Genomic DNA, 14,755 nt, shown 5'->3' with positions numbered 1-14,755 from the left:
AGTGTTCCCTTTTTAATCGTATTTTTATTATCGATTTTCGATACAAAATTTATTCAAAAACACCCCTACACACATAAAATACAGTTGTGTAAATCTTTAGAAAGTTCGGCCGAACATACTCACACTGATACAACGCAATATATAAAGTGCCCCTTCTTTTGTTGACTAAAATGTAAGATTCAAATTAGACCCTTAACATATATCACGTGGAAATTCTTTTACTAATGTACTACATTCTTTGTTCGTTTCGTAACATAAGAACCAATTCACCAGGAACTCAGACATTATACATTGCGTTAACAGTAACAAAAAATGCTATTGTATAATACATTATTTTAATAACAATCCTAGCTTTACTTAAAACTTCACTAAGGTTTTATTTCGAGTTAGTGAAATTGAAAAATAATAATAGAAAAATGTAACAAAAAAAACAAAACAAAACAAATACTTAAAAATAAGTCAATGTGCAGAATTCGTTAAAACGTACGTCGATTATTCCTAATAAAATATGCATGTGATTCAATCATTTGTTCGTGAGAATAAAATCCAAAATGAAAGTTTAAACAAACGCAGACATGACAAAAAAGAATAAACACAAAGGCGCATCAGATCCCTGGTGCAAAACCACTGACATTGCAACACATGGTGGTGTCAGTCCCCAAACAGCTGTTAGGTATCTTCACAACCTGGGGTACTATGATAAAGCTGCGAGAAGGGAACATCATTTTCGTTTTGCCAATATCAAGCACAGCAAAAATTGGGATTGTGAGATAGTGAGGAAGCCTATGACCTTTTGGACCAATGCCATTTTCTCTGATGAGTCACGATTTGCATCATTTCCTGACAATAGAAACTTGAGTTGTACTTAAAAAACTGCTGCCAACGCGTAGATATGGAGTTTCACGGCTATGGTATATAGTGCAATTTGGAGTGATGGTCGTTCAGACCCGGTGAACTGCGAAGTAAACATCAAGTTTGCTAAATATCTATATATTATTGCGATAGCATGTTATTTTCTGTGTCACTCTTGCATCTTTTTTCTTTTGAGTGATTGTCATTTAATTGTTATGATCTTCCATTTTATTGTAATAAATAATTTTACCAAGAATTCTTCATAAGTATTAATGTCGGTTTCAATTATAGCTGATGACACTTAAGTCATTTATTTTTATAAATTTTTGAAACCACTACTTTATATTGGGTACAATATAATATATATGTATATTAATATACAATAGTGTGTTTATTATTTTGTGTGTCACACTTATATTATAAGATAGGGAAAAATCAATACCCACCTTTTGTTGTTCTACCCGCCCGTCTTTTGTTTGCCATCCTGTAATTGTTGTACGTCTTTTTTTTTCTTACACAGTGATCACCACTTATCAAGGCCCGGAAGCCTATTTTGTACTCTGTCAAGGCAGGATAGGCTATTTTTAGCAGCTCCTTCCCAGATATGGCAATAGTATTCCATCCTTGAACGTACTTGGCTTTTATATAGATAGAGAATTGCATGAGTAGTGAGATATCTTCTGGAGCGGTAGAAGGATCCCACCATCTTTTCAGCAACCTTGGCAACAGACTTGATGTATGTGTTCCATTTCAGATCAGGAGTAAAGGTCAAACCCAGAAGCTTGTCAAAACACGGGGCCTCACGCAGACGAGAGCAATCCATCACAATTGATGCCAGATGGGGATCAGAGCGTTGATGATGTAAGGATAGGAGTTTGGTTTTGGATGCATTAAAGGTAACCAGCCACATCTTCCCCCACTGAACCACGCGCTCGAGATCAGAGGAGAGAGAATCAGAGAGAACTTTGTCATTTACAGCCTTTGATGTGTTGCCGTAGATGGTAGTGTCATCAGCATAGATGTCAACGAATGATTTAAGTATGTGTTTAGGGAGGTCATTGATGTAGATCAGGAAGAGAGTTGGGCCCAGGATTGAGCCCTGAGGGACTCCAGCATTTATATTGCAGGCCTCCGATTTTTGACCATCTACCACTACTCTTATGAGCCTATCGGAGAGAAATGATTTAATTATTAAGAAAACATTTCTAGTTATACCGTAGCTGGAAATCTTGTGAAGTAGGCCTTTATGCCATACCTTGTCGAAGGCCTTTGATATGTCAAGAGCAATTGCTCTAGAAAGGAAGCCTTTGTCAAGAGATTCACTAATCCTGTGGGATATAACCGTCAGCAGATCTGCGGTAGATCTTTCAGAGCGGAAACCATATTGTGTGTCACTAAGAAGGTTATTCCTGCTGAGGTGGTTGACTATTTCTCTATTTAATATGGATTCCAGCAACTTACTCATAACACACAGGAGACTTATAGGTCTGTACTGAGAGGGAGATGACTTATCACCTAAATTCTTAAATACAGGGCAAACTGATGAGGTCTTCCAGGGAGTCGGAAAGCACTTCTCCTTAAGGCAGCGCTTAAATAGTTTCGTAAGTATTGCAGCAAGTTCTGGTTGAAGCTTTTTTAACACTATAATTGGGATGCCATCAGGGCCAGTTGCTTTACTGGAATCTAGGTTCTTTATTAGCTTGGCGACCTCATGCACGGATATTTGTATGTTACCTAGCTTGTTCTGTGTTATAGGAGAAAATATGGGGAGTTGATGGCCTTCGTCGCATAGGGTAGAATTAGCTGCAAAGTTCTTTGCAAATAGTTTGGCCTTGTCTGACGCTGACGAGATGACCTCTGGTCCATTGATAATGGTTGGGATAGAACGCACACTTCTGTTCAGGATCCTATTTGTTATTTGCCAAAACTGGTGGGATCCAAGCCGTTGATCAGCTACCTTGGATTTAACAGACTGGGCATATAGCTCTCTTGCCTTTTTTATTACTCTTTTACAGTGGTTGCTGGCAGACTTGAAAGCAGCTTTAGTCTCAGTGCATCTATTACGTTGGTAGTTATGGAAAAAGTGATTTCTGAGCGCGATAGCAGCAGCACATTCTGCGGAGAACCATGGCTGGCTGTTAGGTTTTTTTGGAATTTTTTAGATTGTATGAATTGATCTATGCTTACAATTAACCATTCGGTCAGATCTGATACTATAGAGGACACTTCCTTTTTAAACATGGAGTGCAGAGGTAAATCAGATATAAATGTATGGAAGCTATCCCAGTCAGCCATAGAGTATCGGTATACAGTACGGTGGAGGGGGTACGTCTGGGGACTTCTTACATTTCGTTTTTATCTTGACTGATACGACGGAGTGGTCGGAGGATCCTATAGGAGAATGAACGGAACATGAGCATAGCTCAGGGGAAGTTGCGAGAAAAAGGTCTAAGAGGCTTGCATATTGACCGGGTGTATCGGGCACACGGGTGGGTTCGCGAACAATCTGAGTGAGATCATAAGCAATGGCAAAATCATGACAAAACCTCCCCTCATCATCTGTCTTATTTGAATGGGTCAGCCATTTCACGTTATGGGCGTTGAAGTCACCACAAATGTGGATGTTACCGAGGGATGTGAAGACAGTATGTGGTCAATTTTCTCAGATATGCTCTTAATGATAGTAACTCCGCTGTTGTGGGGCCTATAGAGGGCAAATATAAATGCAGTGGTGTTAGCAAGTTCAACCCTGAAGCACATATAGGGTAAATTAGTATCTTCTCTAGAGATATCCCTGTCACACGGGAAGCCATCCTTAATGTAGGCACATATTCCATGCCCATGGCGATCTTGGGGGTCAGATTTAGCTGTTAAATTTTCACTAAATATTCATGCAGACTTCTTTCTGCTTTTATTTTCCGAGTGACCGTCGTTTAATTGTTATGACCCTCCATTTCTTGTAATAATTATCGAAACAATATCAACAATTATGTTTACTGCCGCTGCAGAATTTCCGCAAGTTCCGCTAGTGTTTCAATATTGCATAAAGAACTCAGACCAATATTCCCAAGTGGTAAAATGAAGCAAGTTAATTCCCTATTTATGGAAAACGGAGCTTCTTGCCACTCGGCTCGGGCAGCACAACGTTGATAGAGCCAAAGCGGGCTCTGCAAACTAGTAGCTGGACACCAGTGGGTACTATAACAGATGGGTCGTCAATGGGAACTGGAAACTGAACTCTGAGAGCTACATAAAATTGCAGGATTTGCCAAGAGCTGCAAGAGCGGTGGAGGCTGTAAGCGGTGTTGAAGGCTGCAAAAGTGAGCTGGAGTGGTTGGAGTGAGTCGGATTTCGCTGGTTGTAGAGTGGAGTCTTGAAAGGCAGGTAGTAGTATTAGAGAATGGATCAAGAGAGAGAGGGAGGTGTGTAAATTATAGTTAGACACGTTGACCGGAAGTCAGGATCAGCTGATCGGATTGCGTGTGAGTAACGTGATCAGGTTTGCTGAATCGTGGAAATTTGGTTTGGGCTTGGAAGAGGACAGACGGTTTCACCGTTGTCTCCTCCCTTTCACTGGGGAGGGGGGGCGCTGACGTGTGTAGAACAGAAACAACACAAGCCAGAGATTCACTTTCCATCTGCGAGACACCTGGAAAGTGAATTTCTTGTCTTGGAGTGATTGAATCTTCGTCCAAAACAGATACCAGGTCTCCCCTCTAAGACGAGAGATTTCCAGATGGGCCAACATCGAAGACTCAGAAGATATGTCTGAAAATACATGACATGTCACACACACAGTCACACTTAAAAGCATATGAACATATCATTTAATAGAAAGAACAGCTCGACGATCACATGGCATTAATTTTGACTAGACGATCACACACGATCCCCTTTATGATTCGTCACCCTTTATGGTACAACAAATATATAATATACGTCATCTCTTCTAATCCCTTATTAGAGATAACAACGCAACAGTAGTAGAGAGTGAAGTTTGCATATAGGTATACAGGTGATCTGTTTGAATTGCAATAATAGTTTGTGGTAGTTTGCTCCCAAAAGAGCTGTTTGAACTACTACTGCTGAAACTCTTTAACTGCTGGGCTCCAGGTCGAATGTCGGGATACTTCTTGCTCTCTATCTGGCTTGGAGATTTTTTTTTCGAGAGAGCGCCCTCTTTATGAAAGAATACTAATGTTAAAGGAATGGTGCCTTTAAGCATACAATTGACCTATTGCTAATTCCTGACCAAACTTCTTACAATCCAAAGTTGTTTTTTTATATTTATAGACTGTGTTTATATTAATTTTAGTTCGAAATTAAAATATGTTAACTTTTGTTTAACTGGGAAAAGTCAAATATTATGTGAGTGTTTTCTTGATTACTAATAAAAATAAAACCAAAGTCGTTAAATGTCAATGCGAGAATTGTGGTCACATATCTTTCTGCCGACAAGCACAGCCATTGTTTGCTTTCTTTTTAGTGGAATCAATAAGCTGAAACAAACTGCGACACAAGTTCTTTTAATACTAGTTCTCTAATTTTATTTCCAGTAAATACGCTATTCATCTTTTTATTGGTTTATAAATTAGCTTGATATTAGATCTGATACGCCTCATTTTGTAAGTTTGGTAATCTGATTGAAAATGATCTGATATTAGTTTCTTCGTAGTTGATTTTTGATTTGTTTTAAGAAATGTATATCTTTTTCTTTGGTGTTTTTAAAAAAAAATGCAGCCTATTAAATGTCTATAACATTTGGAATCTTCTTGAAAATGATCTGATACTACTCTGATTGTGGTTAGTGTTTTCGTTTGTTTTAAGAAAGGTTATACTCCTGTTTCTTAGGTTTTAAACGCACTTACGTAAGCTTCTATTTTTTTTTTTACTTTTTGAATCTACTTGAAAATAATCTGATGACCTCTCGATGGTGTTTAGCTTCCACATTAGTTTAAAAATCTTTTACTTTTTTTGTAGGATGTAAACAATAATTTGATCTCAAATTCGTATTTTATTAAAAACTTCAAACTTTTTCATAAAAATTAGACACCCATTCTCATGTCCTTAGTCTTTTAATATGATTACTTTGTAGTTTTTGAATCTGTTCAAATTAGACACACATTCTCATGTCCTTAGTCTTTTAATATGATTACTTTGTAGTTTTTGAATCTGTTCATGATGCATATCATTATCTTTTTCGTAAGTTTTTAAATCTGATTTAAAAAGTATATGCAGTGTTTTTTTAGTTTTGTAAAGTTTGAAGATAGTTCTGATATTTTTCGTTTTCAAATTTTCTTTGTAATAGATATGTTACACGTTTTCTTGTATTTACATTTAAGTTAATGCTTTGAAATAAATTTTATGTTCATCCGGTTATTATTAAATCTGCTTGAAAAATAAGAATATAAAAAATAAATAAATAAAAATAAAATATAATCGCTGCTTTTTGTTTTCTAATCTTTTTAAAGTCGATACTCGTTTGTAATTTTCAAATCTGCTTTTAAAAGATCGATGTTTACTCTCTTCCTTAATTTTTAAATCGAGTTGATATATTTGCTAGTTGATCTGTTTTCTTTAGTGTGTAGTTCCCTTTGTTAAACAAGGGAGGTTAATCGTCATCGTTTAGTATTGTTGCAAGAAGTAGGTGGAGATCTGGGAGAACTACTACTACTATTATTATTATTATTATTATTATTATCATCATCATCATCATCACCACCACCACCACCACCACCACCACCACCACCACCACCACCACCACCACCACCACCACCACCACCATCATCATCATCATCATTATTATTATTATTATTATTATTATTATTATTATTATTATTAGTCGTTTAATACAAATCAACACATGGTATGATTATTTTGACCCAACGGTTGAAGTTAAACAAGTTAAACAACATTAGGTCTGGTTAGTACTAAAATGGGTACCGTTTGAGAATCACAGGTGCTGTATTAGCTCTCCGTATACCACGACATTGTTTCCAGATGTCTACGTGCCACTGGAATAAAGACGTTTTTACTTCATGGTATGTTTGGCTATTGTGCAACATTTATTTTTAAATTACATGCACAGAAACGATTACAGAGGGTATCTATTATCTCGCCAGATTTTACGGAAGTCATGATAAATTGAATATTTGTTTCAATCAAAAAAAGAATAGAATTTCTCGTTTCCAATCAATAAAGTACCGGATCACATGAGAGTTCTGTTTGGAAATGAAGTGCACAGTACGTTGAACCATTTTGTTTATTAATCCATCAATTCCTTTTGTTTGCATAAATTTCTATAGCGTTAAATTTTCAATGTTAATTTAACATTATTATTGTGCGATTTTTGAACCAGGGAAATTGTTGATCTAATGCCTATAAGATCATTATCGTTTTATCGCATTATAGTTATTTCATATCAAATATGATATCTAGTTTAGATAGCAGATATCATGTTCGACATACCTAAAAGCGACTTTATATTGATAAACAGTGTCTAGCAAGTCCATGTTGAGATAGTGACAAATTCAAAAACAACCAACTAGAATAACGTAGACCATTTTTTTTATATAAATGCTGCATTTTTCTAAAGCAATTTATCTCGCCCATCTCCAAGTTTTCATCTTATCGTTATTTATATAATAAAAAGTATTCGTCATAAATAATTTCATACCTTCTCAGAAGAAGGCCATTTTATTAGAAAATTGATTGCAGCAAATTATACCACATCAACCGTTTAATGCTAACTTTCTATTTAATGTCTATACTCGCCTAATCAGTATTACATTCTTTAATTCCTTTATTATAATATATAAAATGATCAAACATGGAAGAAAGAACTCCGCAATATTTCTATTGCGATAAGATTGTCACATTTTCTTATAAAATGGTCTGCTTTTCATAGAGCGGCATTTAGTTTCCGCTTAACGCCTGTATTTTACAAGTGATCGGCTTGTTCACCGCTTGAACGTTATTTCAAAATTTATTTAATTTACCGCTGTTCGCGCATGGTCCCTCCACGCCTGTGCCACTCCATGCATAAAACGATAAGGTTAGTTTGATTGGACAGCTTCCTGTTGCTGGAGTTCTAAAAGTAGTTCAGAGTCTAGACTGTAATAGTGACATTTGATCGACTGGTGATGTAGTACTGGATGGGAACGTCACAATATATATATATATATATATATATATATATATATATATATATATATATATATATATAGCCAGTAGAGTTTAGTTTCCTAGAAGTACATCCAATGAAACAACATGTGTCTACCAAAACAGTGCTCAATGAGTGAACAGAGCAGGTATATTAAATTTATTTATACAAACATTAATGGCTACATATGTGCATACATGTTTCTGTAATCACCCGCGTTGGGGGATTACGTCTTCAGGCCAAGAATTACCGTCGAAACTGATATTTCAACCAAATACATTTTCCTATTTCGTTTGTCAAGTTAGAATGTAACCTGGGTGGGAGTCATAAAACGGTGAGAGGACAAGCGAGGTCTTTGAAGATAATAAACATCTTTTTCATTTCCCTTTCCCCTCATCCAACCTATCTTTTGGTTTTTATGGCATAAGGTACTTGAGAATTTAGTTTTTTTTTGTCTTGGATTCTGTAAATTAAGAACATTTGCTATGGTCACTAAGTACTGACCGGTGCCTTTCAATCTACATCCATCCACACACATACATGCAACACACACACAACACAAACATACACAGACACAGCCACACACACACATTCACGTTAATACATATATTCAAAAGCGAATCTATGCTGTTCGTTTTTATTTTACTCACACACACGTACTGAAACTAGGTAATAACTCTAAACTACGCAGGAATAAAGTTAAAATTAAAATAAGGTAAATAAAAAAACAAAAAATAAATAAAAAAAAATAAATAAAAATAAAAACAAATAAACAAACAAAATATGAATAAACATAAAACACGAAAGTTATCTAAAACCCACATGTACATATATATATTAATATATCAATATACTTATAAGCGCCTACACTTTGCTACACCCACACATATATATATACACACACATACAGACATACATAGACATATAATGGCATTTTTCTTACTTCAGTAGCGTGGTAACCCCTTCATATATGAAATAGCATGCTACTACACTCCAGACGAGTGTATATATATATATATATATATATATATATATATATATATATATATATATATATATACAACATACATACAAACCACATTCGGACATCCATACATTCTTGTAATCTACATTCCCACAACAATCATATACGAGACAGCCTATTTTAATAGTTCAGAAATATATATGCATATACATACATATACATACATACATACACATATACAAATACATCCATATACAAACATACTCACAGATATATAGATACACACACATATATATATATATACAAACATACATGCATACATAAATACACTTATACATACATACTCACACAAAATACAGACATATATATATATATATATATGTACCTTGCCACCAAATGATACATCTAAAGTAGAAAAAGGCATGAATTCATTTACTACATAAATTCCCTTTTTCTATCAAACTCCACACGCATAGTTATATTTCATGGCCCCACCCGCTCGTTACATTTTCCTAAGTTGTAGGTTTTTTTGCTACGTAAAAATTTATACTACGTAAAAATTTATAGTGAATTCAGCATGAAGTTCATTGGCCTATCTTCATATTAAGCAAGGCCTCTTTCGATGGTTAGGCAGATATACATAAGATGTATAACGATACAATAATAATATATAATAACATATGACAGAAATCAGAGTATTTAGGTTATACAAACTTAGTATACAAGCTTATATATAGTAGTACTTACCTTCATCTTTATTTATTCACCCTAATTTCTTTATTCCCTTTTCTTTCATTCACCCTTCATTCCTTTCTTTTTTTCATCTATTTATTCATTTATCCTTTTTTTAAAATTAATTTTCCTACCCAGGTATATAAAGATCATATATCCATACATGCATACACCCAAAAATACCCATATGCATACACTATTACGAGGTTCACCCAAAGCAATCTATTACTCGTTTGGTTCAAATATACCTTCATACAGGTACTTATTTAGGTTAGTAATATTATAACTGTTTTAATATTAAGCGACTTACGTAATCCATACGGATAGGATCATAGTTGCGACCTCACTTATCCTCTTTGGGGGTTATTTGATGGGGGTTAGTTGTACTCATAGTTGTTCTCGTCTACTAATTTAGATTTCTTTAAGTGTGTGTATTCTGAAATGTTTGCAGGATATAGCAGTTTCTTGTTTAATATTTAATAATTTATCCCTGTCTTTAAACCTAGTTATCTCAAGTTTTTCTGATAAGCATAATGGACATGGTGAGTTCAATGAGTGGCAAGTATTGGCCCTCCTAATAATCTTCCATTCTATACTAGGTGTTTTATTTTCTCTAACTAATTTCCAGTAATATAACGATAAGGAAGTGTCCTTTTCATATGTTTGATTACTCATCGAGCGTGTATGTCCATAGAATCTATTTTTGAAAGTCATTTGGGTACCCCCTATGTAGAATCTTTCATCCCTTGGGTTCTCTACCGGGAATATCCTAGCTTGGTATACCACTGATGAGGTCAGACATTCATTTTTAATGGGCATTCTCCAGGTTTTTGGCAGTTACATTTATTCACCGCCGTGTTTGCACTAGTATTTACACCTTCTCTATTAGTCATCCTTAAAATTCTTCCATTATGCTTTTTTATAATCCTTTCTAAGTTATCACTACAGCTATAACTTAATTTTAATGTGTTTTTATTAAATATCTTATGTTATATATTATTTGGTGGGAAATGCTTGTTAATAAGTTGTAAAAATATTGTACCAAGTTTTGTTTTCAGCATAATATTAAAGGGGGGTGAACCAAATAATTTTCCTACCTAGTAGTGACAACACGGCGGTGAATAAATGTAACTGTAAAAAGCATGAGGAATGCCCAATAAAAAATGGATGTCTGACCTCATCAGTGGTATAAACTAGCAGAAGATGAAACCGACTTAACAAAGTTAGAAATTATAAAAATAGCCAGGAAAACCTTAATCAAATATAACGGCGAACGTGAACTAGAAAAGATAGAAAGGGGCATTTTGACATTACAATGGGTGACCCAGACTCCTCGACGGTCACTGACTTGGTTGGTCTCTACTTACTAAAGGAGATAGAGAAGACAATTCCAGGCTGAAATGGGGGACTTTTCGTAGTCAATTCTAGCGACCGTATTACGGAAAAATCAAGATAAAACATCAGTATTTTTTTTAAGGAACATGGATTAGAGATAACAATGGATAGCAATTGCAAAATAGTTAATTTTCTGGACGTTACCCTCAACCTAAACAATAGCACATACAAACCTTATCACAAACCTAAGCAGAAAACTTTCTACATAGATTACCGATCGAATCATCCGAAATGCATGAAGAAAGCGCTGATTCCCAACATTTCTAAAATAATTTCAGAACTTTCCAATAATGAGAATCTCTTTAAAAAAAAACAAGGAATACTACAACGAGACCCTTAGGAGATCAGGATACAACGGAAAAATTGAATATAATAGTAACAAAAATAGTAGCTACAAACCTAGCTGTGTAATCTCATACAACATAGCAATGGGAGTTAGAAAGAAAAACAAAGATTAATAAAGGAAACGTTGAAAATGATCTTAAGAATAGGAACGGTGGGGGAAATAATAACAGCAGAATAGGGAAGGATGAGGGTGGCACCATTGATAAGAGAAATAGACGCAAGAGACAGGTTTGGTTTAATCCACCATTCAGCGAGCACATCAAAAATAATATACCTAAGGAATTCTGTAGAATAATAGACAAAATCCCCCCCTGAAAATAAATTAAGCAAAATAATAAATAGAAACTCTGTAAAATCATCTTCCTCAACGTCCAGAAACTTAACTAACACTATAATCATCTCCAACAATAGAAAAATCAGCAAAATAAGGAACAACAACGAACTAGCATCAAACGCAAGTATCCTAAATAGAAACTGTAACTGCAGAATACCTGAAAATTGTCCGTTGGATGGGAAATGTCTAACCTCAGAAATAGTGTATAAATGCGAGATAAAAACCGACAACACTAAGAAGACATATCTGGAAGCCACGGGAACAGAGTTTAAGGACAGATATAGAAACCAAGTAGTATCATTTAAAAAGGAACCTGGGAAAGAAACTAATATGGATGTCATGAACGACAGTAAGGGGGTGGGCACAAAAATAAGCATTAGAATAAAAACAAAAAGAGAAACACAACTGCATTAGGTGATTGGATTAGGGAACTTAGCAGAAATAATGAGAATTTTGAATTAAAATAGTAGTGGACAGGGGGAGGAAATACAGATCTGGGAAATCAAAAAGGTGCAATCTATGTTTATTGGAAGCCTTCTACATTGTGAATTCCAAAGAGGAAATTTTGAATAAAAGACTTGATACCATACAAGGATGTCTTCACAGAAATAGATTTCTGCTATCACGCCTTAAATGTAACTGAGGCATAAATTTTCTTTTTACAATAATAAGGATCATCAGATGCTAGGATTATATTTTAATGTAGAGTTAAATAGCTAGAATTGTTATAATCTAAATGAATGATCCAAATCTAATATGCGAATAAAACTTCCCTTTTTCTTAACCGGATAGGAAATATAAATAAGGTATACAGTTCATCTAAGAATGTTTTTTCTCCATAACGGTGAGCATCCTTGTATTCAATCATAGCAGTATGGACGGTGACATAAGGGCTATCCTTTTTCAAATCAATAAAACAACTTACGAATTAAACCAGTTATTATTAAAAAATAAAAATTAAATTAGCAATTTGGGGGTTGCAAAATTTATGTAAATATAATTTCATCAGATTTTGTCATCCTAAACCCTAAGTTGGTAGAATCCATACTGACTTACTTACTTATCTACAGCAATTCCTGTTCTAAATGTTTTTACCCATAAATGCAGGAGTAGACATCTTCCCACAGGAGTGAAACACACTTATTACCATGGGTGGTTTTGCTGTCATAATAATAACTAGAGGATATATATTTTATTTATTTAGACACCCAAAAATACAACGCATAAATTAAGTGATTGGTAACAGAGGCGGGTTGAGATCAAAACAAAATTTATGTACTTAATTGGTTAAGTAAGCCATCGTAGCATGTTCTGGACCTGTCTGATTAAGTTAAATCAATTATTAAATTAATTATTAAATCATAGACGACTTCTAGTAACCAATGAACCAAAAACACCAAACGGCCTGAATTACCTCCCTTTGACCATTATGGGATACAATCGACCTAATTTCAAACAAAATTAACTAACAATACTTAATATAATTGGATTATCTCCCTCCATTTTATCCTACTTAACGACATGGAAACATTTTTCAAGTAGAATAACAATGAATCTTAAAACATTAAATAACAATAAATAGATTAAAATATTTTACCCATAATATTATATAAGGATTTGTATATATATCTTTAATACGCCCATTTTATTTACTCTCGTATTTAATTAAACTTTGAAACTAAAAGGGTCTTAAATCCGAGCACAAATATAACGATAATCTATAAACATTACCTGCCACTATTACGAAACTAAAACTAACCGTAACATTTTTGCAAGGCTGTTACGGCCATAAGATCGAAACAAAAATTTAAAAAATTAAGTATTGGGTAACAAAGAAATAACAAGATCTAATTTAGGAACCCAACGAATGGGATGTACATTAAAAATTTTTTGAAATGGCTTAAGGCTCTCTGTAGCAACTTGTCATGACTCTGCTCTTAAATAAGGATACGAAAATTAGGTGATATATTAATATTTAAATGGAATGTTCCGTAATCACAACAAAGGTAGATGTTTCTCGCATGCCTTTCTAGCTAGGGATTCCCCTTCCTTCCCTCCCTTAAAAAAATGCTCCATTGCCAAAAGTATGCTTATTAATGAATTATGCTTATTCTGAAGAAATGCTGGTTTTGAAAATTTTCAAACGACATAATGCTTGAAATTGTCGAACAGGACATGGAAACAATTGTAACGTAAATTGAAATACACTTTTTGTTGTCACCAACACCTTGTTTTGAAGTCTTGTTTTTGCTTACACAATATATTAATGCTCAATTATAAAATTTGATGATTTTGTAGCTTACTCTTTAAGTCAACCAAAATCAAAATCAGCCTAAGCTCATTGGTATATGAAAATTTACTGAATTTCACGAACTTAGTATAATTACATATGAGACTATATATATATATATATATATATATATATATATATATATATATATATATATATGTATATATACCCACACACACAGTACACTCTAATGTATTCAAAACTGAAATATTGTCAATACCCGTCTCCCTCCCCCTTATTATCTCCTATCCCCCCTTTTCCTTTCTTTTTTCGTATTTTTTGTAAAACACTTCTTCCTAAAACCATTTCTGTAAGGTCTGACGAGGTTGTTGGATCGTAAACATGGTCCAACATCCGAAACATATGTAACCAAACAGATAAAACGGTAATAAAAAATAAAACATATATATATATATATAGCCTTGGAAGATTTTTAACTTTTCAAACTATATATAATCTTATTACACTTGTATATATTTTATCATTCATTGGAAAACTATTAAGTCAGTAAGTCATTTAATCACGTGCGATCGCTGCATCAACTTGCATTCGTAAATTCACAATAGTCCTACTGTAATTTCAGGGATCATCAGGTGTCTACTATAAAACTTATTTGGAAGTTTTGAATTCGATACATTAAAGGAAGGTGCAAGGTCGTTACCTGAGTCGTTGATTCGACAC

The 14,755-nt window shown here is 34.2% G+C and overlaps 1 protein-coding gene across 1 annotated transcript in view; it reads right to left on the bottom strand.

Moving 5' to 3' along the window:
- The window catches only part of LOC145278789 (short transient receptor potential channel 7-like), a 570,160-nt gene that overhangs the window by 147,514 nt on the left and 407,891 nt on the right, over positions 1 to 14,755 (bottom strand). The window lies entirely within an intron of this gene.

The sequence above is a fragment of the Euprymna scolopes genome, chromosome 1 (genome assembly GCF_053919585.1).
Source record: "Euprymna scolopes isolate OS-2025 chromosome 1, ASM5391958v1, whole genome shotgun sequence".
Classification (NCBI taxonomy): Eukaryota; Metazoa; Mollusca; class Cephalopoda; order Sepiida; family Sepiolidae; genus Euprymna; species Euprymna scolopes.
The sequence above is the reverse complement of the archived record's forward strand: the minus strand, read 5'-3'. Positions and strand labels throughout refer to the sequence as shown.